Consider the following 23,114-nt stretch of genomic DNA (forward strand, 5'->3'; position numbering starts at 1 on the left):
ACTTCCATGCATCTGTGGACTCTGTAAAAAGAAAACTATTACTAATAATTTCCAAACCTAAAGTTAACTGTGACTCCCAGTGAAGCTTCTTCCCATAAACTAAAATCCTTTTAATCCTGAAACTGTGTATTTCAAATAAAAAAAAAATTACCTGAGTCTTTCTTTAATGTGTTTAACAGAAAGTTCTTTTTTGCCAATGTGTGTCAGGCACAAAGCAGATTCAATTCTTAACAAATACTCCCTAATTGCCTAAACCACAAAACTATTGGCGCAGTTGAATATATATTTACTTGATTCCTATGCTGTGCAAGACTATGCTTGTTGTTTTAAGGAGTATATGTAATATTGTGTCTGTTCTCACAGTCCAGGCAAATCTATACATAAACCTCAACTCCACCACTAACTAGCTGTGTTAGCTTTGATTTTCTTATTGGAGCATGTCCTAAGGATTATTTTGACATGTTTTGTTCACCATAGATATGTCTTGTGCTACTGGGAGAGCTTACACTATAGTCTGAACTTCTACAGAGCTTTTTCCTACTGTGAACCTCACTCAAAAACGACAGCCTTCCATTTCACAAGGTAAATAGACCACAGCAGTATTCCCAAGTATGGAATATGCTAACTTCACCCCAAAGAGGCCTATAAGAGGTTGTGCTTCCTCCCTAGTGGTGGAAGTTTTAAAACGTATTCATTTGTCCTTTACTTTGGGAAGGAGAAGATGTCCCATTATGCCCTCAAAACCAGCGGTCGACGGCCGGGCGTGGTGGCTCACCTCTGTAATCCCAGCACTTTGGGAGGCTGAGACAGGCGGATCACGAGATCAGGAGATCAAGACCATCCTGGCCAACATGGTGAAACCCCGTCTCTACTAAAAATAAAAAAAAAAAAAACTAGCCGGGCGAGGCGGCGGGCACCTGTAGTCCCAGCTACTCAGGAGGCTGAGGCAGGAGAATGGTGGGAACCCGGGAGGCCAAGCTTGCAGTGAGCCGAGATCGCACCACTGCACTCTAGCCCGGGCAACTGAGCGAGACTCTGTCTCAAAAAACAAACAAACAAACAAAAACCCACTGGTCGACAAACTACTGGCCATAGGCCAGATTTAGCCCACTGCCTCTTTCTTGTGAGTAAAGTTGTATTTTCATACAACCCATTCATTTGCAAATTGTGTATGGCTATATTTGTGCTTCAATGGCAAAGTTGAGTAGTGGTGATGGTGTCTGGCCTGCAAAGCCTTAAATCTTAACTATTTGACCATTTGCAGAAACAGTTTGCCAACTGCTGCCCTAAATCTCTGAACACTTAACAGTTCCTCTGATGTGGCAGATATCTGAATCTTTACAGGTTTTATGTCTTATCATCTGTTGTCCATGTATTTTTCCAGACCTCTAACCTATTTGCCAAATCTTGCTCATCTATTCTGATTAAATAAGTTGATACGCTGTCATGGGCACCCTATGATTTTTAACTTCTTAATGATGAATCACATTTAGGCTTCCACTGTCTTTCTCCAATGCATCAATAGCTCCCAACAGTCATCCAATCCCATAATGCTTTTATTGACTACTTCCCTGTACCTCTCAATTACCTGATATATTGTACCAGAAGAGCTTTTTCATCCAATAATATACTTTCCCAGTCCTCTACCAGTGAAACATTGGACAACTGTACTCCTGTATCTTGCCAAGGTTATCATTCCTCCTCGTACCAACTTGCAGGTGATGCAGCTCTCAAATTCCACTTTAGTATCTGTCTCTGTACTACCCCTGGTACCCTAAGATCAACCGTCATGGGTTGGGTTCCTCAGAAAAGGAGATGGATTTATATGCAGCAGAACTTTTGAGGGTGTGTGCTAACTATCAACTCACAGAAGTGAGGAAAGCAGAACTGGGCATAGGGAGGAATTGAACTGTGATGTAGTTGTAACAGAACGCAAGTGATCCCATGGAGTGCTCTGGAGCTGAGCTGGCCCAGATTAAGTCTGGAGGGCCAAGTCATTGTACTCCCACATCAAGCAGTTTTTAACCGGTTGCCTCAGGGGGTGGGGTCTCATCTTCAGTGAGGCAGCTCTCTTCAGTCCAGAGCAAATCGTAGAAAGAGTTATTGTATTTGTGAGCTGTTAGTAGACAATAGTTTCAGCACCTGACAGAATGAAAGCCTGACCCCTGAAGTGGGTCTAGACGGTGCAACGCACTATCCATTCCATGGACGTAACGAGCAAAAAAATCCTAGAAGGGTACTTTAATTCCAATGGTGACATGGTTAAAATAACAAGCCAATAATAACCAACGCTAACAGTCAAACGCTCTTGGAATGAGTTCTTGGAATAGAAGACAGCTTTACATGCCGTATCAGATTTGTATTTCTGATGGGGATGTCAAACAATAGAGCCATTCTGGAAAACAGTTTGGCAGTTTCTTAACAACTAAACAAGCACCTGTCATATGGCCTGGTGATTGCACTCTTAGTCATTTAACCTGAAGAAATGAAAATTGATGTTCACACAAAAACTTGTACAAAAAAAGTGCATAACAGCCCAACGCTACACCCAGATGTCCTCCAATGGACAAATGATTAAACAAAGCGTGATACATCCACACTACAAAATATTACTCAACAATAAAAAGGAAAATGAAACAACAAAGAATGATTGACATGTAGAACAACCTGGATGGGTCTTTATGGTGAATGGGGAAAAAATCTCAAGAGATTACACACACCGTAGGGTTCTAGTCATATAGTATTATTGAAATGACAAAATTACAGAAATAGAGAATAGGTTAGTAGTTAGTTGCCAGGGTTAGGAATGGTAGGAAGAATTGAATTGACTGTAGCTACAAAAGAATGGCATAAGGGATCCTCCTGATGGAAGCATTCTGTTTTTCCACTGTGGTAATACATGCAAACACACAATTAAACTAGTGATATCTGAATAAGATGAATGGATTCTCTCTATGTGAATTCTCTGGTTATGATATTGTGCTATAGTAATATAAGACATTACCATTGGTGGAAAAAAGTTAAAGGGTATACAGGTGCTCCCTATATTATTTATTACAACTACATATAAATCTACAATTATATCAAAATAGAAAGCTTACAAAATATTTTGTGATTTTTTTACATTCTGTAAAACACCCAAATAGAGGTTTTAATTAAATCATAATTGACAACCATTTGCAGGTATTTCTATTGTTTTTGTTGGTGGTAATATTTCCTCATATGAACCTTAGCACTATTAGGCCAGGCATTTACTCACCAGATCTGGTCTGGGGTTACATATGGGACTGAAAACTCACATATTATCTGGTTAGAGTAGCAAAAAGCAAGAGGACTTGGACAGTCTTCTCCATGCACAGGCCAGAGACGCATGAAGCTGGAGGCGGGATTAGAGTCTTGTATCCTAGGTTGACTTATGTATTTAAAATTTGATTGCTTGAAATACAAAACCTTGTTAAAATTTGTGTCTGAGCATAAGTTTAACTCTCAAATTAGACATGTTACTTTAGAAACACAGATACCATAGCACCTTCAAGAGAAGGGCGGATGGTTTCAGCCAACATTTCATTGAATCAAAATATTGGAAGGAGCTAATACTATTTTGTTTATCCTACAAAAAGAAAGTCTTTAAAAGAAAGGTGGTAGTATTTTTTTTTAATGTTATCACGATTCAGAATTACACCTCTAGGAGCAAATTCCAAGAGGAATATTTCAACTCAATATAAGGAAGAATATTCTAAGTTATCACTACCCAGTTATAGAATAAACTGCATCAGAACATAGTAGGTGTCCTCATCCCCAGATAGAGTCAAGAAGAAATGATGGCTAAAAGAGAAACAGAATGAGGGTTATATGTAATATCTTCTGAATTTCTTTTGAGACTTCAGAATCTATAAATAGATATTTTTATATAATTTGTTTTATATTTAGGATAATTGAAGGAATGATTTTCAATGAAAAGGCCTTACTTAAAATTCTTACAATAGCCAGAAAATAATTTTGGCACCAATTTCAATTGGTGGCACTACACCCTATGTCCAAGAAAACAGATAACTTCCTTTGTTGCGATGTAATTTTTTTCTTCCTCAAAATCGGTGCAATAATCAGTTGTACTTTATTTCATAAATTTTTGCGTGTTGAATAAAATTTTATTAAAAAAGAATAAATGGAATAATTTATATTTTATTATCCCTTGGATTTACAATAACAACTATAATATTTTTATATTTCTTCTTTTTTAAAAAAATTTAATAACACCTTCATTTAATACATTAGTATATAATCTCATCATTGTTATTTAAACTGTCATATTATTTTCTGCTGTCATCTCTTTAAGAAGAGCGATGGTTTACCCTATAATCTTTTGGGGTAAATAACCGTGTTTGGAATGGTAGAGTAAATTTACATGGGGTTGGCGAAAATAGTATTCTAATCATTATAAATCCCTGGTGGAAATATGGCATAGGAGAAAAGTTTACAGGGTAATATTATGGTATGTGTTTTTATCTATTTTATTTTATTTACTTTTATTTTTTGTAGAATCAGAGCTTCACTATGTTGCCCCAGTGGTCTCGACTCCTGGCCTCAAGTGATCTTCCTGCCTCAGCTTACCAAAGTGCTGGCATTACAGGTGTGAGCCACAGTGCCCAGTCTATGTGTGTTTTTATAACTGGAAGTACATAACATCGTTTACACAATATGCAAGTGCATATTGAGGAAGGAGGGAGACCAAATAGGTCTAAAAGTAAGCAGAATAAGTCTTGACCCATTAACTATACAGATCGAAATCCACACTAATTTTAGATGTACAGAACACTATGTCTTTTTAAAACTCTATTTAGAAATTACTTACAGTATTTTTTAGAAAATGCACAGGAACCCCTGTTAAAAAATAAAATATTCCTAACAGAGTTGAAGGCCACCCACTACCTTGTCATTTCGCATGCCTATTTCACTGTCCTTCCAGTCAGAATCATTATGAACTCGGTGTTTATAATACCCATACATTTTATAACATTTCTTTCCAAGCACTTTTAGGAACATTTAGAAACTTTTAGTTACATTTAAGAAATGCACACTGAAACAAATATAGTTCTATGATGTATTTACTGTTCAACAACAAGGGACACCAATTGTACAATGAAGTAGGAAACCATGGACTGGAATTCAGAGGCTTAATTCTGGTTCTGGCTCTTCATCAACTAACAAGTCACTTGTCAGTACACCTTATGATCCTAATGTCTACAGTGAAGGGCTGAAACTAGGTTAGCAGTTCCAAGCTTTTTACCAAAACAAAAAATGCTTTTTGGCTGTTTGGTTTTTTCAGTTTATGTTCTGTGATTTGTGACACTAGTAAAAGTACCTGGTCTACCTTTCCTAGTTCATAAATTATCATAAAGTCATCAACACATTTTCTGGTCTGTGTAAGGTACTCAATATTTTCCCTCTGAGTAACTTTAATTCTAATGTAGACAGAAAAAAAGTCATTTTAATATACCTGTAGTACATTTTTATACTGGGTATATAGAGTCTCTCTCTCTCTCGCTCTCTCTCTGTGTGTGTGTGTGTGTGTGTGTGTGTGTGTGTAGGCAATATCCGAAGGATAATCTAGAGTATCTAGAGTAAATTGAGTCAAAAATCTATTTTGAAAACAGGTGAGAGCTTCAATTTCAAAAACATTTATTTACAGGTCTTTCTATGCTTTGCATTCAATAATTCAACTCAACACACAACGCTGGCATCATTCTCATCTTTTGAAGGGATGATAGGTATGCATCCAGCTACATGATAAACACAGACTTGTATTAAATTTATTTATATTTGAAGTTTGACTGTAAGTTGCAGTAGTCTACATAGCTAAGAATCTCTATTACTCTATACACCCATATTTTCAGATGTTGGTTTTCATATTCAATGTTTCAAGACTGAAGGTACAAGTGAAATTATTATCAAAATATGGTCCATGCACACCTGCATTAGAATCACATATGATACTTGTTAAATTCTGAGATTTGGAGATCTACTCAGATCTAATGCATCATAATGTGGGCCATGAAGATCTTGACACAGAATAAATAACAACTGAGAATTGCATTTCAGAAAAGTTTCTTAGCTGATCCTTTTGTTTCACAACTTCTCTCTAGAACAAGAGTCCAGTTCTCCTCTCCAGTTCCATTAGAGCCTCTGGGATCTATTCCACCATCAGAATAACAACAATGATGATAATACAATATTCTAGAACTTAAATTGGCATAAACTCTCAGCTCTTCATTAGAAAGAGAATCTAACTTGTGGAATAAATGAGACTTAGTATTTGTAGGGACCCAGATCCCTACTGACAAGAGCCTGAGTCTAGGAAGTACTTAACATGGTTAGAATCACTGCGGTAATTACAAGAAAGATTCTGTAATGTTAGTTGTGAGTGTGCAGAAGAGATTTTTATCTTCAAAAATAGAAACATTATTACCAAATTGAAAACAAAAAAATTCATCCCAGAAGCAATATGTTAATTAATTGACTTAACAACATGTTGTCTTTACATTTTGACTTTGATTACAGCAGACTGAAGCTGGTGTGTGGGCGGGGTGGAGGTAGCGGGGCAAGGGATGGAGTGAATAAAACATCTTCGAGCTCTTTGGCTTTGAGGTAGAGACCAGCTGTCAAAATTAATATGAGATTCATAGGTTCAGGATCTGACATAAATTAGACTGAGTGAAAGGAGAAATGTTAATAGAACTTGAAAATAAATCCCATAGCACCTGTAATACAGGATTTTTTTAATACAGTGATTATTCCTAGCTGCATCATTATAATAACTTTCTAAAGACTGAACTTAGCATCCTGAGGTCCTTTTGTGGGGAGAGAGAAGATGCAAGTTGAGACAAAGTATCATATTTTTACTGATAGGAGACCAAAACAGTCAATTGTTAAAAAAAAAAAAAAAAATCAGTAAATTATGTAAAAAGTAACACAACTAAATTTATTTAATTTTGAATGCAAATAAAGTATTGAAAAGGTTAATTAAAAATATTCTGAAGGTTTACTTTTATTTGATGTTAGCTGGAGAAAAACATTTACATGTTATCTTTAAAATAAAACATTGATTGGGTGATCATAATCACATCTGTATGTTCCAGAGAGACCATCTGTGTGACCATATCTCTATGAGAATCCCCACAGCTAGTTAGGTCCTGGCTCATCACAATGTGTACTTAAACCTGCAGTATCAGCATCTCCTGGTAACGTGAAAGACATGTAGGCTCTCAGGCCCCACCCCAGACTTGCTGGATCACAATCTGCATCATCATCAAATCTCAGATGATTCAACTGAACATTAATGTTTTTAAAGCACTGATTTAGGCCATTAAATTACCTGCCTCTTTTTAATTAGTTTGAAAAAAAATACTTTAAAAATAAGATTTTATTTTGCTATGGCCCTAGACAATTGAACAACTTACTATTCCACAACATAAAATGATTTTAGACCTGGAGGGGTTTTTGAAACCATTTTATCCAACCCTTTGTTTTATAGATTAGGAATCTAAGAGCTCAAAAGATAGAATGGCAGGCCCAAGGTCATAAGCTATATAATTACAGGGCTGAAATGCAAGCTCGGATGTCTTGGTTTCCAATTCAAACATGGAAAGAAAGCAAGACTGATCTGAAAACAGTCAGTGACATTTCAATTATTTTTACAAGTACTTCATACCAAAAAGAAACAGAAATATATTTCCCATCACTTTGCCTCTCAAACATGTATACAATTATTTGTTTTCTTGGTTTGTACAATAATTGGGGCAAGCTGTCACATATATTTAAAGACACACTTTAAAATTGAATTTCTTTTTACACTAGGACTTCTTTTCTGCTAGCTCTGCTCATCGGGACCACTAGTCTTCAATTCTGCTAGTCATTTTAATGCTGGTGTTTTCATCTCTGATGATAGATGAGCTCACTAAATAGGCACGCTATTGTGTAAACAATTAGTTACCAGGGATCACGGGAGAAAGGCTCTTTTCAAGACAGAAGAGCACTGGAGAGAGTGGACTGGGTGTTTCTTTTTCAATGATGAGTAACTAGTCCTTGAATATTGCTGAGTCAAAGGAAAACTGCCAAGCCCAGAACCCTCACAGCAGGTACAGCTGTGCCCCATTAGGAGAAAGACACTTCGCCAACACCAAGATATCCCAGTGCCAGTGTGCTGCTGAGGCAGTTGAGATTATGTCATACATGCTGTTTTCAATGCTAATCGTTATAAAACATTGACCAGGCAATACATGCAGCAGAAATTTCAAGATGAATAAAGAGTTGTAGAGGAGTGAAGACTGAGAAATTAAGAAAATATTTTTAAAATTTATTTTTATTTGATGTTTATTGCCAACATAAAAATGGATAAAAATGTATTATGTTATAACTCTAAATTTTCTTTGACATCTAAATCACATATTAAGACTAAGTTAAGCAGCGAAAAAGATGATTAAGCAGCCCCCTAACATCTATTTGAGTGACACCACACCTTCTCTGGAATTTTATCACTGGTCAACTTGATCACCTTACTTCCTGTGAGGTTTTAGTATTGGAGGATACATAGCTGAGAGACAGAGAAAGAAGAAAGGACAGGGAGAGAGTCGTGAGGTGGGGAGGAGCAAAATGAAAGCCAGAAGATGTAACCTAATGTGTTTAAACTTAAATAAATATGCAAATATGCAGTTAAATTACATATTTATTCTCCTGTTGTTCTTCTAAAATTGAATTTAACTGATGTGTCATACTCTGTGCAATTTAGAAATGATTTCTAAGTATTAAATTTCTATTTCTGAGCACTCCATTGAATATGGAATACCCACAATAAAAGATATGTAAAATTGCTGAAAAGTACGTATGGAGCTCAGCACCATAGAACATATTTGTTAGGGAATATGTCTACTGTCTACTGCAAATAAACAATGAAAATTCCTAGGTAACCTCAATGTGCCATGCATACAACACACTGTTAACTATTTTTTTAGATAAGGATACAGGAGCTTCAGGCATGCCAGTATCCTGTCTGTCCCTGGGTTCCTCTGTATGCACTAAACCTTGCACATTGGCATGAATTCCCTCTCCATCCTACCTCAGTTAAAATAGCATTTCTTTTATCCTCCTCACTTTGTAGTCTGGGAGGCTACCAGCTTATGAGTGGCAACTGCTCACTGAATGGCGCTATGGCTGAAACACAAAATGAATAGTAATGTCAATCACATATAATCTCTCTCAAATACACCTAGAAAGAGGAAGTATAAGGCCTTTCCATGGACATTGTTTTTCTTCCACATTCCAAGAACGAGAAGTCTTCAGCACTCATTTATTTTCATTTATGTTCTGTAGCTTAATTCTAAAAACCACGTCGGCATCTCTATATCCCAGAGAAATAAAACAAAAGTCATGTATACTCTAGAGAAAAAAAAAGAAAAACTGGTTTATGAAAAAACAACAACAAAAAATAAGAAAAATAACAAAATAATGTCCATGGAGAAAGGCTCAGCAAACAATCTAGAAACGTACTATAAGATATAGTGAGCATCCTTTTACATGTATAGCTGAGTCTGCAAAAAAGAGAAATCCCAGCTGATAAGAAATGCAAGGACAGGCTGGACTCGGTGGCTCATGCCTGCAATCCCAGCACTTTGGGAAGCCCAGGCGGGTGGATCAACTGAGGTTAGGAGTTTGAGAGCAAATTGGTCAACATGGTGAAACCCCGTCTCTACTGAAAATACAAGAAATTAGCCATGCATGGTGGCGGGTACCTGTAATTCCAGCTACTTGGGAGGCTGAGGCAGGAGAATTGCTTGAACCTGGGAGACAGAGGTTGCAGTGAGGTGAGATCATGCCATTGCACTCCAGCCTGGGCAACGAGAGCAAAACTCCATCAAAAAAAAAGAAGGAAGGCCGGGCGCGGTGGCTCAAGCCTGTAATCCCAGCACTTTGGGAAGCCGAGACGGGCAGATCACGAGGTCAGGAGATGGAGACCATCCTGGCTAACACAGTGAAACCCCGTCTCTACTAAAAAATACAAAAAACTAGCCGGGCGAGGTGGCGGGCGCCTGTAGTCCCAGCTACTCGGGAGGCTGAGGCAGGAGAATGGCATGAACCCGGGAGGCGGAGCTTGCAGTGAGCTGAGATCCAGCCACCGCACTCCAGCCTGGGGGACAGAGCGAGTCTCCGTCTCAAAAAAAAAAAAAAAAAAAGGAAGGAAGGAAGGAAAGAGGAAAGAAAGAAAGAGAGAGAGAGAGAGAAAGAAAGAAAGAAAGAAAGAGAAAGAAAGAAAGAAAGAAAGAAAGAAAGAAAGAAAGAAAGAAAGAAAGAAAGAAAGAAAGAAAGAAAGAAGGAGAAAGAGAGAGAGAAGGAAGGAAGGAAGAGAAAGAAAAAAGAGAAGAGAAGAGAACAGAAAAGAAAAGGAAAAGAAAAGAAATGAAGCTCAAGGACAACACACAACACAGAACAGTGTAAACAGAAGCAGACTTTGCCAACAAAGACTATGGGCTTTATATCTCCGGGACTTCTCTGATGCCCACAAGTTGAAAGTAGAGGAGGCCTTTATACTCACATAAAATAAAGAATTGGAATTGAGATCCCTACATAATGTCTGAACTCATACACAGCTGATCATTTTGCAGAAGAGTAATCTAGGAACCGTTGTCTGCCTCTGACCGGGCTTGGAGTGAGTAAAACATCTCCCAAGATTCTGTAACCAGAGGCCTCTGTCTTATGTTTGCCCGACATGCACACAGGAGTGATCAGTTCAGTCTAATGATTACTTAATGAAAGACAGAGAAAGACGAGGTGAGAAATGAATTGGTTCTATGTCTTTAAAAATTTCTTAAAACGATTATTAGTTAAAGAGGGAGGTAAAGAGTACTTCAGGCAAAAAAAAACAAGGTATATGCAAAGGTCCTGGGTTGGAGAAAATAGGGCACATTTGAAGAATCAGATGAGGTCTCATGAAAAGGGAAGTGAGACAGCAAGAGAGACTAGAATTGGAGTGGCTGAAGATAGACAAATTATGAAACCAGGTGTACAAACAGCTAAAAAATAAGCAGAGTTGCACAAAGTGAACACAATTTGGGAACTGACACATTTGTTCATGACTAATTACTAAAGGCGTTTTGATGGGTTACTGCATTTCACAAAATGAGAGATCATCTTATTATTATTTTAGACACATCTGTGGCAAAGGACTACATGAATACCATTGTCATTTTTTGAATCCAAACCCTAGGTCCTTGAGCTACAACAAACAATTCTATAAATAGTTCCTGGACAATTTTCTAGACTTGATCTTGCCTTGAACAGATTGGGTACTGTGGTAGGTAGTCTGTCTTCCTTAAATATGCCCATTTCCTAATCAACAAAATCTATGAATATATTTCCTTACATGGCAAAAGGGACTTTGCAGACGTGATTAAATTAAGGATCTTGTGATGAGGAGGTTGTCTTGGGATTATCCAGGTAGGCCCAACATAATCACCAAGGTCTTTATGAGAGGGGGACATTTGAGCCAGAGTCAGAGAAAGAGACATGACGATGGGAGAATAGATTACAGTGATGCTGCCACAAACAAAAAAAAAAAGAAAAACAAACAACAAAAAAGGCAGTCTTTAGAAGCCAAAAAAGGCAAGGAACTGATTCTTCCTACAGCTCTCAGGAGGAATACAGCCCTGCTGACCAATTTTTAATTTCTGACCTTCAAAACTGTAAGATAATAAAGTTGTGTTGTTGGAAGTCACTAATGGAGGTGGTCTGTTAAAAAAAGAAAAAAGAAAAAATTGGAAACTAAGGAAACTAATACAGATACCTAGCATAAGCTGAATGAAGGCATAAAGGTAAGTTAATTGCAAAGGTTTTTTCTGTTTTTTGGGGTTTTTTCTTCGGGGACGGTGTCTTGCTCTGTCACCCAGGCTAGAGTGCAGTGGTGCGATCTCAGCTTATTGCAACCTCCACCTCCCAGGTTCAGGCAATTCTCCTGCCCCAGCCTCCTAAGCAGCTGGGCCAACACACCCGGCTAATTTTTGTATTTTTAGTATAGACGGGGTTTCACCATGTTTGCCAGGCTAATCTTGAGCTCCTGACCTTGTGATCTACCTGCCTCGGCCTCCCAAAGTGCTGGGATTATAGGCATGAGCCACCACGCCTCGCCACAAAGATTTTTTAATAGCTAATTTTGATAAACACATGCAAGTCCACAACTACACAATTCAACAATACAGATGTGTGCTGTGTAATACAGTAGCCACTAGCGACACGTGGTTGTTGAGCACCTGAAGGGTGACCAGTTCTAATTGAGACGGGCTTAAAGTGTAAAACACAGAGTGGATTTAGAAAATGTAGTATGAAAAAATGGAAAATATCTTAGTAATGAATTTATAGCAGTTATGTGTTGAAATAGTAATATTTTGGATAGATTGAGTTTAATTAAATATGTTGTTGAAATGGGTTTCACCAATTAATTTTACATTTTTTAATGTGGTTACTAGGATATTTAAAATGACCTATGTGGGAGGTGGAGCAGGATGGCCAACTAGAAGCCTCCATCAATTGTTCTCCTTGCAGAAATACCAAATTGATCAGCTATCCACACAAAAAGACGTTCATAAGAACCAAAAATCAGCTTATATACCAGTTTGGCCACAGTAGGGTAGAGCACTAAGCAGGCTTTTGGGGTCCCCAGTTTCAGGCCTTGGCTCTAGAACAACATTTCTGGACCTGCCCTGGGCCAGTGGGGAGTCCACTACCCTACAGGCAGTGTCCTAAGCCTGGCAGCAGTCACCCAGGTTAACCAAACAGCTCTTGGTCACTGAATGAGCATTAGTTGTAGCCAGGCAGTACTCGCTCTGGGCATGGAATGGTGGTGGCCATGGGGAGCGATTCCTCTGCCTGTGGAAAAAGGAGACAAGAGTGGGAAGAACTATGATTTGTGGCTTTGGTACCAGCTCAGCCATATTGTAATAGAGAACCGGGCAGATTCCTAAGGGTTCTAATTCCAGGCTCTGGTTCTAAGACACCATTTCCAGACTTGCCCAAGAACAGGGGGATCTCGAAGTCATGAAGGAAAGGACTGAAGCCTGGCTAGATTCATCACCTGCTGATTGTAGAATCCTAGGGTCTTGAACAAACATAGGTGGTAGCCAGGCAGTGGTTGCCAGGGGCCATGAGCAAGACCCAGTGATGTGTGGGCTTCAGGTCTGACCTAGTGGTGGTGGCCACAGGGGTGTTTGTGTCACCCTTCCCCCAGCACCAGGTTGCTCAGTATAGAGAGAGAGAGCCTGTTTTGGAGAAAGTAAGGGAAGAGAACAAAAGTCTCTGCCTGATAATCCAGATAATTATTCCAGATTTTACCCAAGTTCAACAAGGTGATACCTCTATAAGTCTGCAAGAGCCACATCATTACTGGGCTTGCAGTGTTCACTAATGCAGATGCAGCTGCTGTGACAGAAAACTTAGATCACAACACCCAAGTCCCTTTGAATCCCTGGAAAGCCCTCCCAAAAAGGACAATACAAACAAGCCCAGATTGTGATGACTAAAATAAATACAAAACCCTTCAATGCCCAGACACCAGTGAACATCTATAAGCATCAAGAATGTCCAAGAAAATATGAGCTCACTAAACAAACTAAGTAAGGTACCAATGATCTATCCAGGAGAGACAGAGACCTATAAACCTCTCAGATGGAGAATTCAAAATAGCAGTTTTGAAGAATCAAAAAAATCAAGATAACATAGAGAAAGAATTCAGAATCCTATTAAATAAATTCAACAAAGAGATTGAATTAATTTTAAAGAATTGGGCAGAAATTCTGGAGCTAAAAAATGCAGTTGACATACTGAACAATGCATCAGAGTCTCCTCACAGCGGAATTGATCAAGCAGAAGAAGGAATTACTGAGCTTAAAGACAGGCTATTTGAAAATACACAGAAGAGACAAAATAAAAAAGAAAGAAAAAAACTAAAGCATGCCTACAAGATCTGGAAAATAGCCTTGAAAGGGCAAATTTAAGAATTATTGGCCTTTAAGAAGAAGTAGAGAGAGTGATTGGGATAGAAAGTTTGTTCAGTTAATAACAGAGAATTTCACCAACCTAGAGAACCATGTTAACATTCAAGTGGAAGAGGGTTATGGAACACCACGAAGATTTAATCCAAATAAGTCTACAAGACATTGAATAACCAAACTCTCAAAAGTCAAGGATAAATAGAGAATCTTAAAAGGAGAAAAAAAAAAGGTGAGATATTTTACCAACATCAGGCCCATCTTACAAGAAATGCCTTCAGAAATCTTCCAAAGGTACAAAACTCACTGGTAATAGCAGGTACACAGAATAATAGAATATTATAACACCATGATTGTGATGTGTAAACTACTTGAATGGAAAGATTAAATGAACCAATCAAAATTAATAACTACAACTTTTCAAGACTCAGATCGTACAAAAGAAAATAGAAATAACAAAAGTTAAAAAGTAGAGAAAAGTTGTTAAAATGTACAATTTTAATTAGTTTTCCATTTGCCTGTCTGTTAGTTGTTTATTTATGCAATTAGTGTTGTCATCAGGTTAAAATAATCTGTAATAAGATAATATTTGTAAGCCTCATGGTAGCCTCAAATAAAAAAACATACAACAGATGCAGAAAAAATTAAAAGCAAGAAATTAAAACATACCACAAGAGAAAATTACCTTCACTAAAAGGAAGACAGGAAAAATGAAAGAAAGAAGAGAAAACAAACAAACAAAAAAACCAGAAAACAAATCACAAAATGGCAGGTTTAAGTCCTTACTTACCAATAATAAAACTGAATGTAAAGGTACTAAACTTTCTAATCAAAATACATAGAATAGCTGAGTGGATTTTTTTTAAAAAAAGAGACCCAATGATCTGTTGCCAACAACAACAACAAAAAAACACCCTTCACCTATAAAGACACACAGAGACTGAGAATAAAGGGATATATAAAAATATTCTATGTCAATGGAAACAAAAAAGAGTAGCAATGGTTATTCTTATATCAGAGAAATGAGATTTCAAAACAAAAACTATAAAAGAGACAAAGGTCATTACATATAATGATAATGGAGTCAACTCAGCAAGAGAATATGATAGTTGTAAATACATATGCACCCAACACTGGAGCACCCAGATACATAAAACATATATTATTAGAGCTAAAGAGACAGATAGATCCCAATACAATAATAGCTAAAGACTTTTAACACCCCACTTTCAGCATTGGACAGATCATCTAGACAGAAAAATTAACAAAGAGACATCAGACTTAATCTGTACTATAAACCAACTGGCCCTAATAGATATTTACAAAACATTTCACTCCATGGCAGCAGAATATACATTATTCTCAGCACGATAATTATTCTCAAGGATAGATCATATTTTGGTCCACAAAACAGTCTTTAAAAATTAAAAAAAAATTGATACTGTATCAAGCACCTTCCCTGACCACAATGGAATAAAACTAGAAATCAATAACAAGAGGAATGGTGGAAACTATAAAAATACATGGAAATTAAAATGCTCCTGGATGACCAGTGGGTCAGTGAAGAAATAAAGAAGAATACTTAAGAACCAGGCATGGTGGCTCACGTCTGTAATCCCAGTACTTTGGGAGGCCAAGGTCAATGCATCACTTGAGCTCAGGAGTTTAAGACTGGCCTGGGCAACATAGTGAAACCTCATCTCTACAAAAATACAAAAATTAGCCAGACATGGTGACACATGACTGTAGTCCTAGCTACGCTAGAGGCTGAGGTGGAAAGATGTCTTGAGCCTGGGAGATGGAGTTTGCAGTGAATTGAACCATAATGTAAAACCTCCCATAACCAAAAAAAAAAAAAAAAAAAAAAAAAGGCTGGGACCCAATGGCTTCACTGCTGAATTTTACTAAACATTTTTTAAAGAATTAATACCAATCCTACTGAAACTATTAGGAAAAATAGAGGAGGAGGGAATACTTCTAAACTCATTCGTTTAAGCCAGAATTACATAGATACTGAAACAAGACAGACACAAAACAAAAAGAAAATTGTAGGTCAAAATCTGTAACAAAAATTGATGCAAAATCCTCAACAAAATACTAGCAAGCTGAATTCAACAACACATTAAAAATATAATTCATCATGACCAAGTGGGATTTATCTCAGGATTGAAAGGATGGTTCAACATATGCAAATCAATTGATGTGATACATCTTGTCAACTGAATGAAAAACCACAAGATCATTTCAGTTGACGCTGGAAAAAACATTTGATACAATTCAACGTTCCTTAACGATACAAAACTTTAAAAATATTAAGTATAGAAGGGGCACACTTCAACAAAATAAAACCCATATATGACAGACTCACAGCTAGTATCATACTGAAGGGGGAAAAACAGAAAGCCCTTCCTCTAAGATCTGGAACAGGACAAGGATATCCACTTTCACCACTGCTATTCAACATAGTACTAGAAGTACTAACTAGAGCAATCAGACAAAGGAAAAAAACAAAGGGCATCCAAATTGGAAAGGAAAATGTCAAATTATCCTTGTTTGCAGAGGTATGATCCTAGATACGGAAAATCCTAAGGACTTCACAAAAAAAAAAAAAAAAAAAACCACTATTAGAACTGATAAACATATTCAGTAAAGTTGCAGAATACAAAATCAACATACACAAGTCGGTAACATTTCTATATGCCAATAGCAAACAATCTGAAAAAGAAATCAAGAAAGTGATCTTATGTACAATAACTACAAATAAAATGAAATATCTAGGAATTAATTTAACAAAAAAGTGAAAGATCTCTACAATGAAAACTGTAAAACATTGATGTTACAATGTAGGAAATTGAAGAGGACCAAAAAAAATGAAATGATATTCCATGTTCATGAAATGGAAGAATCAATATTGTTAAAATGTCCGTATTGCCCAAAGCAATCTACAGCTTTATTTCAATCCTTCTGAAAATACCAATAGCAGTCTTCACAAAAATAGAAAAAACAATTCTTAAACTTATTTGGGACCACTACAGACCCAGAAAAACCAAAGCTACCCTGGACAAAAAGAGCAAACTTGCAGGAATCACTTTACCTGACTTCAAATTATACTACAAAGCTTTAGTAGCCAAAACAGCATGACATTGGCATAAAAACAGACAAATAGGTGAAAGGAACAGAATAGAGAACCCATAAATGAATCTACACATCTACAAGTCAACTCATTTCCAACAAGGATGCCAAGAACATACATTGGGGAAAGGATGGTCCCTTCAATAAAAAGTGCTGGGGAAACTGGATGTCCATAAGTACAAGAATGAGACTAGATCCCTCTCTCTTGCCAAATACAAAAATTAAATCAAAATAGATTAAAGACTTAAATCTGATACCTCAAACTATGAAACTACTGCAAGAAAAACGTTGGAGAAATTCCCCAGGACATTGGACTGGATAAAGATTTCTTGAGTAATACCTCACAAGCATAGGTGACCAAAGCAAGAGTGGACAAATGAGATCACATCAATTTAAAAAGTTTCTGCACTGCACAGGATACAATCAACAAAGTGAAGAGACAACCTACAGAATTTGAGAATATATTTACAAACTACCCATCTGCCGGGCTATTAACAACCAAAATATATAAGAAGCTCAAACAACTCTGATAGAAAAAAAGACTAATAATTTGAACAATGGCCAAAAGATATGAATAGACATTTCTCAAAAGATATACAAATGGCAAACAGATACATGAAAATGTGCAATAAAACTTTTATAGCAGGTCCAGGGAATAGTAAGAGAGAAATTGATCATCAGAGAAATACAAGTTGAAACTACAATGAGATATTATCTCACCCAGTTCAAATGGTTTTTATCCAAAGACAGCCAATCATAAATGCTGGTGAGGATGTGCAGAAAAGGGAACCTTCGAACACTGTTAGCAGGAATGTAAATTAGTACAGCCACTATGGATAAGAGTTTGGAGGTTTCTCAAAATCTAAAAATACAATTACTATATGATCCAGCAATCCCATTGCTAAGTATTTACCCAGAAGAAAGCAAATCAGTATATCAAAGAGAAATCTGAACTCCCATGTTTATTGCAGCACTATTCACAACAACCAATATTTAAAAGCAAGCTGAGTGTTCATTAACAGATGAACTGATAAAGAAAATGGGGTACAAATTCACAATGAAGTACTATTCAGCTGTAAAAAAAAAAAAAAAAATGGAGATCCTGTCATTTGCAACAAGATGGCTGGAACTTGAGGTTGTTATGTTAAGTGAAATAAGTAAGGCACAGAGAGACAAATTTCACTTGTTCTCAGTTGTGGGAGCTAAACATGGAAACAACTGAACTTATGGAGATAGAGAGTAGAAGGATGGTTAACAGAGTCTGAGAAGGGTAGTGAGTGGGGTGGGGAATGGGGATGCTTAGTCAATACAAAAATACAATTAGATAGAATGATTAAGATCTAGTATTTGGTAGCACAACAGAGTTACTACAACCAACAATAATTAAACATTTAAAAATAACTAAGAGTATAGTTTGATTGTTTGTAACACAAAGAAAGAATAAAGGTGGTGGATATCCCGTTTACACTATATGACTATTACGCATGTGACTATATCAAAATATCTCATTTGCTCCCTAAGCATATACCTACTACGTACACACAAAAATTAAAAATAAATAAAATAAAAAAATACATATTTGACTAGCATTGGTTTTATTTTATATAGTACTGAAGAAAACATTTCCACAATAGCTCCATGTTTTAGAAATCTTTACAGATTTAGAAATTCTATAAACTCAAAGCCAACTTCAAAATGAGATAGTATAGATATTTAGGACATTTAGCAAATGCTGTTAAACAAATGAGCTCATGTATAATACATAAGTATATTCTAGATCGGAGTGTGTATGTGGGTATTTTCACATATATTAAAATCACTAAACTTTTTTTCTGTGACTTTCCAGTCATTATCAATTTTAAATTCTAATCTTCTTTGAAATTTTGATATAAATATTGACTCTTTAGTCTCTTATTTTGCTTCTCCGGATATGGCATTATTTTTCTCTTTTTTGAGCTAAACAAACCTCCACTGGATTAGAATAATGCATCTGAGAGAATAAAGAATGGTTTTGTTCGTCTTGGCAAATACTTTGCATTGATTTAATAATGTTCTCTGTTGAATATATGGTAAGAGAATAAATTGAATACTAACACAAATCAATGAAATAAATCTATTAATTGAATACTAGAAATATTAGGAGATATAAATTTAAGCAAGTCCTTTTATATTCTCAGCTTTTGAACCTCGATCAGTTGGAATATTTCTTAAGTCATATTTCATAATTACCTAAAGCTCATTAAAATCAGCCTAAGTTATTCTTGGTGCTTAGTAAATTGTTTTTATTTTACTTAATTAGGTAAAGTACCAAAAAGCCTACCACATTTTATAATATTGTCAAACTATGTAATTTTTAGTGTGGATCATAAAGAATAAATAAAATTGTATCAGAGAAGAAATAATAAATTGTAGTTGCAATCAAATCACAGTTTTAACCTTGAATAAATGAGAGGTGCGTTTGAAAGTCATTTCCATGGCAGCCCATTTGTCGATTAAATTTATCTCATCGTGAAAATACAGAGCCACAATTATCATTATTCATGTAATGTATGGGAATTCATTCCAAGTGCCACTTCTGTCTCTGTCACCTATCTGCATTTATTCCAAATGCATTTAAAGGACAATTGTTCCAAAAGGATAACTTAAAAATCAGCTTTCAGGTTCTAATTTTATTTGGAAAATCAGATATGAATCCAAATATCTTTGTCCACAAAATAAGTCCAGCAAAGATGATTTCACCACATTTAAAGTGTCTAAGTCTTAATTAAAATTATTATAAACTTTTGTTCTATTGAACACCAAAAAAGCCTTTCATTTATATTAAAGATGTTAAATATTTTCACTTGCCTCTGTTATAACAACCCATATCCACTACAAAGCAAATTTGGTCCACAGACTAAAAAGAAGATTTTTGAATTGCAAGAAAGTTTTGCTTTTGTTTTTTAACTTGTTTTCATTAGGAAAGCAAGCAATAAAACTTTTATACCAGGTCCAGGGAATAGTAAGTAAGAAATAAAAGTGCATTGGTAAAATAAGGACTCATATATTGAGGATAAAAGGCCAATGGATGAATGTTGGGTTACCATGGTTTAAAAGAAATGGCAGAAAGATAGGGGAACATACAGGAAAGGAAGAAAAAAAGCAGCCTAAAGAGTAGAAAGAAGTCTAGAGCAAAAGGGCCGTGTCACAGAAAACAAAAAAGCATAGCAGTGTAACTTTGGGTTGCATACTACAAAGCCATCAAGTAAGATAAGGACTTAAAAGAGTCTATTAGATACAGAAATTTGAAGATGTATAGTGACATTCTATTGGCTGAAAGAAATTTTTGTTGGAATTGCAAAGGAGGAAGCCAGATTATGATTAGTACATACAGACACTTGAAAGCTTTCAGAAGAATATTCATCTATACCATGTGTATTTATATAAGGTTTATTATGTTAATTTCCAAAATTATAGCAGCCAAAAAACATAATTATTGGCCTTATTTTTCCATCTGCTTCTATCCCATTTTTCTTGTAGAAACACTTTCTGAAAAAAATATCACTGAGCTAGCAACATCTCAATATATTATTTTTATATATCATTTTATATTTTAGACTCTCTCCCTCTTCCTTTCACTAACTTCCCCCATATAAGAGAGCAATGGAGAATTAGGCATGGAAGAGTTAAGGGATATGTGTCACTTGGTGGAAATCTCTATCTTCCAAAGGCAATGTAGGTTTGGAATGGCTTTATGAAAACTCAGTAACAGGCTTCTATCAGTTATGAAAAGTCCTGTAACACCAAATAATTGAAATTGGAAATATCTATTTGGAACTTACTATGTTTTAAAATATATTTTGTTTTATCCACCAGAGGAATCTGGAAACAAAGGCATCAATAGCAACAAGCACATCTGTAGACAGACTTTGGTTTCTAAACACCATTCTCTGTGCAAAGGAATCAAAAATTATCGAAGACCTTATGTCTTCTCTGGCAATATTCAGGTAATACCGGGACATCTTATTTTGCCGGAAAGAAAAGGAATATCCAAGACTAATTGGAATGTATCAAGGGACAGAGACACCAGCTTGAATGGGTTTCTTTTGTGAACATTTTGAGAGTGGAATATCAAAAACTGATGGACTCAGCCAAGCACAGTGGCTCAGGTCTGTAATCACAGCATTTTGGGAAGCTGAAGCAGGCAGACCACCTGAGGTCAGGAGTTTGGGACTAGCCTGGCCCACATGGTGAAACCCTGCCTCTACTAAAAACACAAAAATTGGCCAGATGTGGTGGCATACATCTGTAATCCAAGCTACTCAGGAGGATGAGGCAGGAGAATTGCTTGAACCCAGGAGGCAGAGGTTGCAGTGAGCCAAGATCACACCACTGCACTCCAGCCTGGGTGACAGAGGGTAACTCGGTCTCAAAAAAAAAAAAAAAAAAAAAATTACAGACTCTAATTGATTGTAAAATATTGAGTAAACAAAAATCCAAGAATGAATAGAGATATTAAAAAATGAGAAGAAAAAAACTAATTTACCATCATCAAGTAGACTATTTCACCAAGGATTTACTCTGAAAAGTTGATAATTAAAGTAAAATTATCTACCTGGTCTTTATATACAGAAATGAGTTTTTTGTTTGATGAAGAAAATCGTTTTATAGGAGAATACCAGTAAATATATTGTATTAGTCTATTCTTGTACTGCTCTAAAAAAATACCTGAGACTGAATAACTTATGAAGAAAAGAGATTTAATTGGCTTATGGTTCTGCAGGTTGTACAAGAAGCACAGCTTCTGGGGAGGGCCTCAGGAAGCTTCCAATTATGGTGGAAGACAAAAGGGGAGCACACTTCACATGGCCAGAGAAGGAGCAAGAGAGCGTGAAGGGGCAGGTGGTGCATACTTTTCAACAACCCCATTGCATGAAAACTCACTCACTATCATGAGAACAGTACCAAGCAGTAATGGCACTAAACGATTCATGAGAAATCTACCCCCATCATCTGATCACCTCCCACCAAGCCCCACCTCCAACACTGGGGATTACAATTCAACATGAGATTTGATGGGGACACAGATCCAAACCTTAGCATACATACTATACATAATGTTACAATTGGAAAAAAATCACAGTTTTGCAACTGTAAAGTAATTGATTCAGGCAAGGATCATCAATTGCCACAACTATTACTAACAAAAAGTTGCTGGAGAAAGAATCCAAAATGCACAATGCAAAAAATCATCCCTCTTTCTACACAACGCATACACATTTATAAACCAGGGGCGGGGGGTCTAAATGTGTATGTGTATCTTTACAATGGAAATGTAGGTTCACATAATCCCCTTAGAGGTGTGACCAAGACTACTAGTCTTGACAAATGTGTTTAACCAAACGTATTTAAGGCATTAGACCTAATTGTGAATTTACTAAAAATAAAGGTACTACAAAAATATTATTACATGATGCAGAAACAATTAGACATATCTGAAATGCGAAATACTCAACAAAAATACTAATCTGGTCATTTAGAAGAGTCAATTTCATGGCAAAAAGATGTGAAGGAACGTTTTCTGATTATAAGATACATAATAACCAAGTGCACTATTTGAACCTTGACTATATTGTGATTTGAAGAAAGAAAAGGTAATAAAATGTTATTATTTTATGATAATAAATTTGAGATAATTGGAGAAGACAAGATGGTCTTACTAAAGTTTTATTGGATAACATCATAAATATTAGTTATGGTATTAAATACTATTGAGAAAATACTTTTCTTCGATGTGACACTGATATTATAATTAATGGGGTAGAATACCCTGTTTGAAGCACTTAGGGATGAACTATCCTAATGTTTCTAATAACTTTTTTATACTGGAAATATTTTCCAATTGAAACCTTTTATAATAAAGCTGGGGAAATAATTTTTAAATAGCTGCTGAAAATTCTTAAATGTATATGC

The 23,114-nt window shown here is 36.2% G+C and overlaps 1 long non-coding RNA gene across 1 annotated transcript; it reads left to right on the forward strand.

The window, feature by feature from the left end:
• Nucleotides 1-378: 378 nt before the first annotated feature.
• LOC113225074 lies at nucleotides 379-4,904 on the forward strand. The gene is made up of 2 exons (XR_003309696.1): nucleotides 379-582; nucleotides 4,540-4,904. It is a non-coding gene; the product is annotated as an uncharacterized LOC113225074 (long non-coding RNA).
• The last annotated feature ends 18,210 nt before the right edge of the window (nucleotides 4,905-23,114 follow it).

Source organism: Piliocolobus tephrosceles, chromosome 2 (genome assembly GCF_002776525.5).
Source record: "Piliocolobus tephrosceles isolate RC106 chromosome 2, ASM277652v3, whole genome shotgun sequence".
In the NCBI taxonomy this organism is placed as follows: Eukaryota; Metazoa; Chordata; class Mammalia; order Primates; family Cercopithecidae; genus Piliocolobus; species Piliocolobus tephrosceles.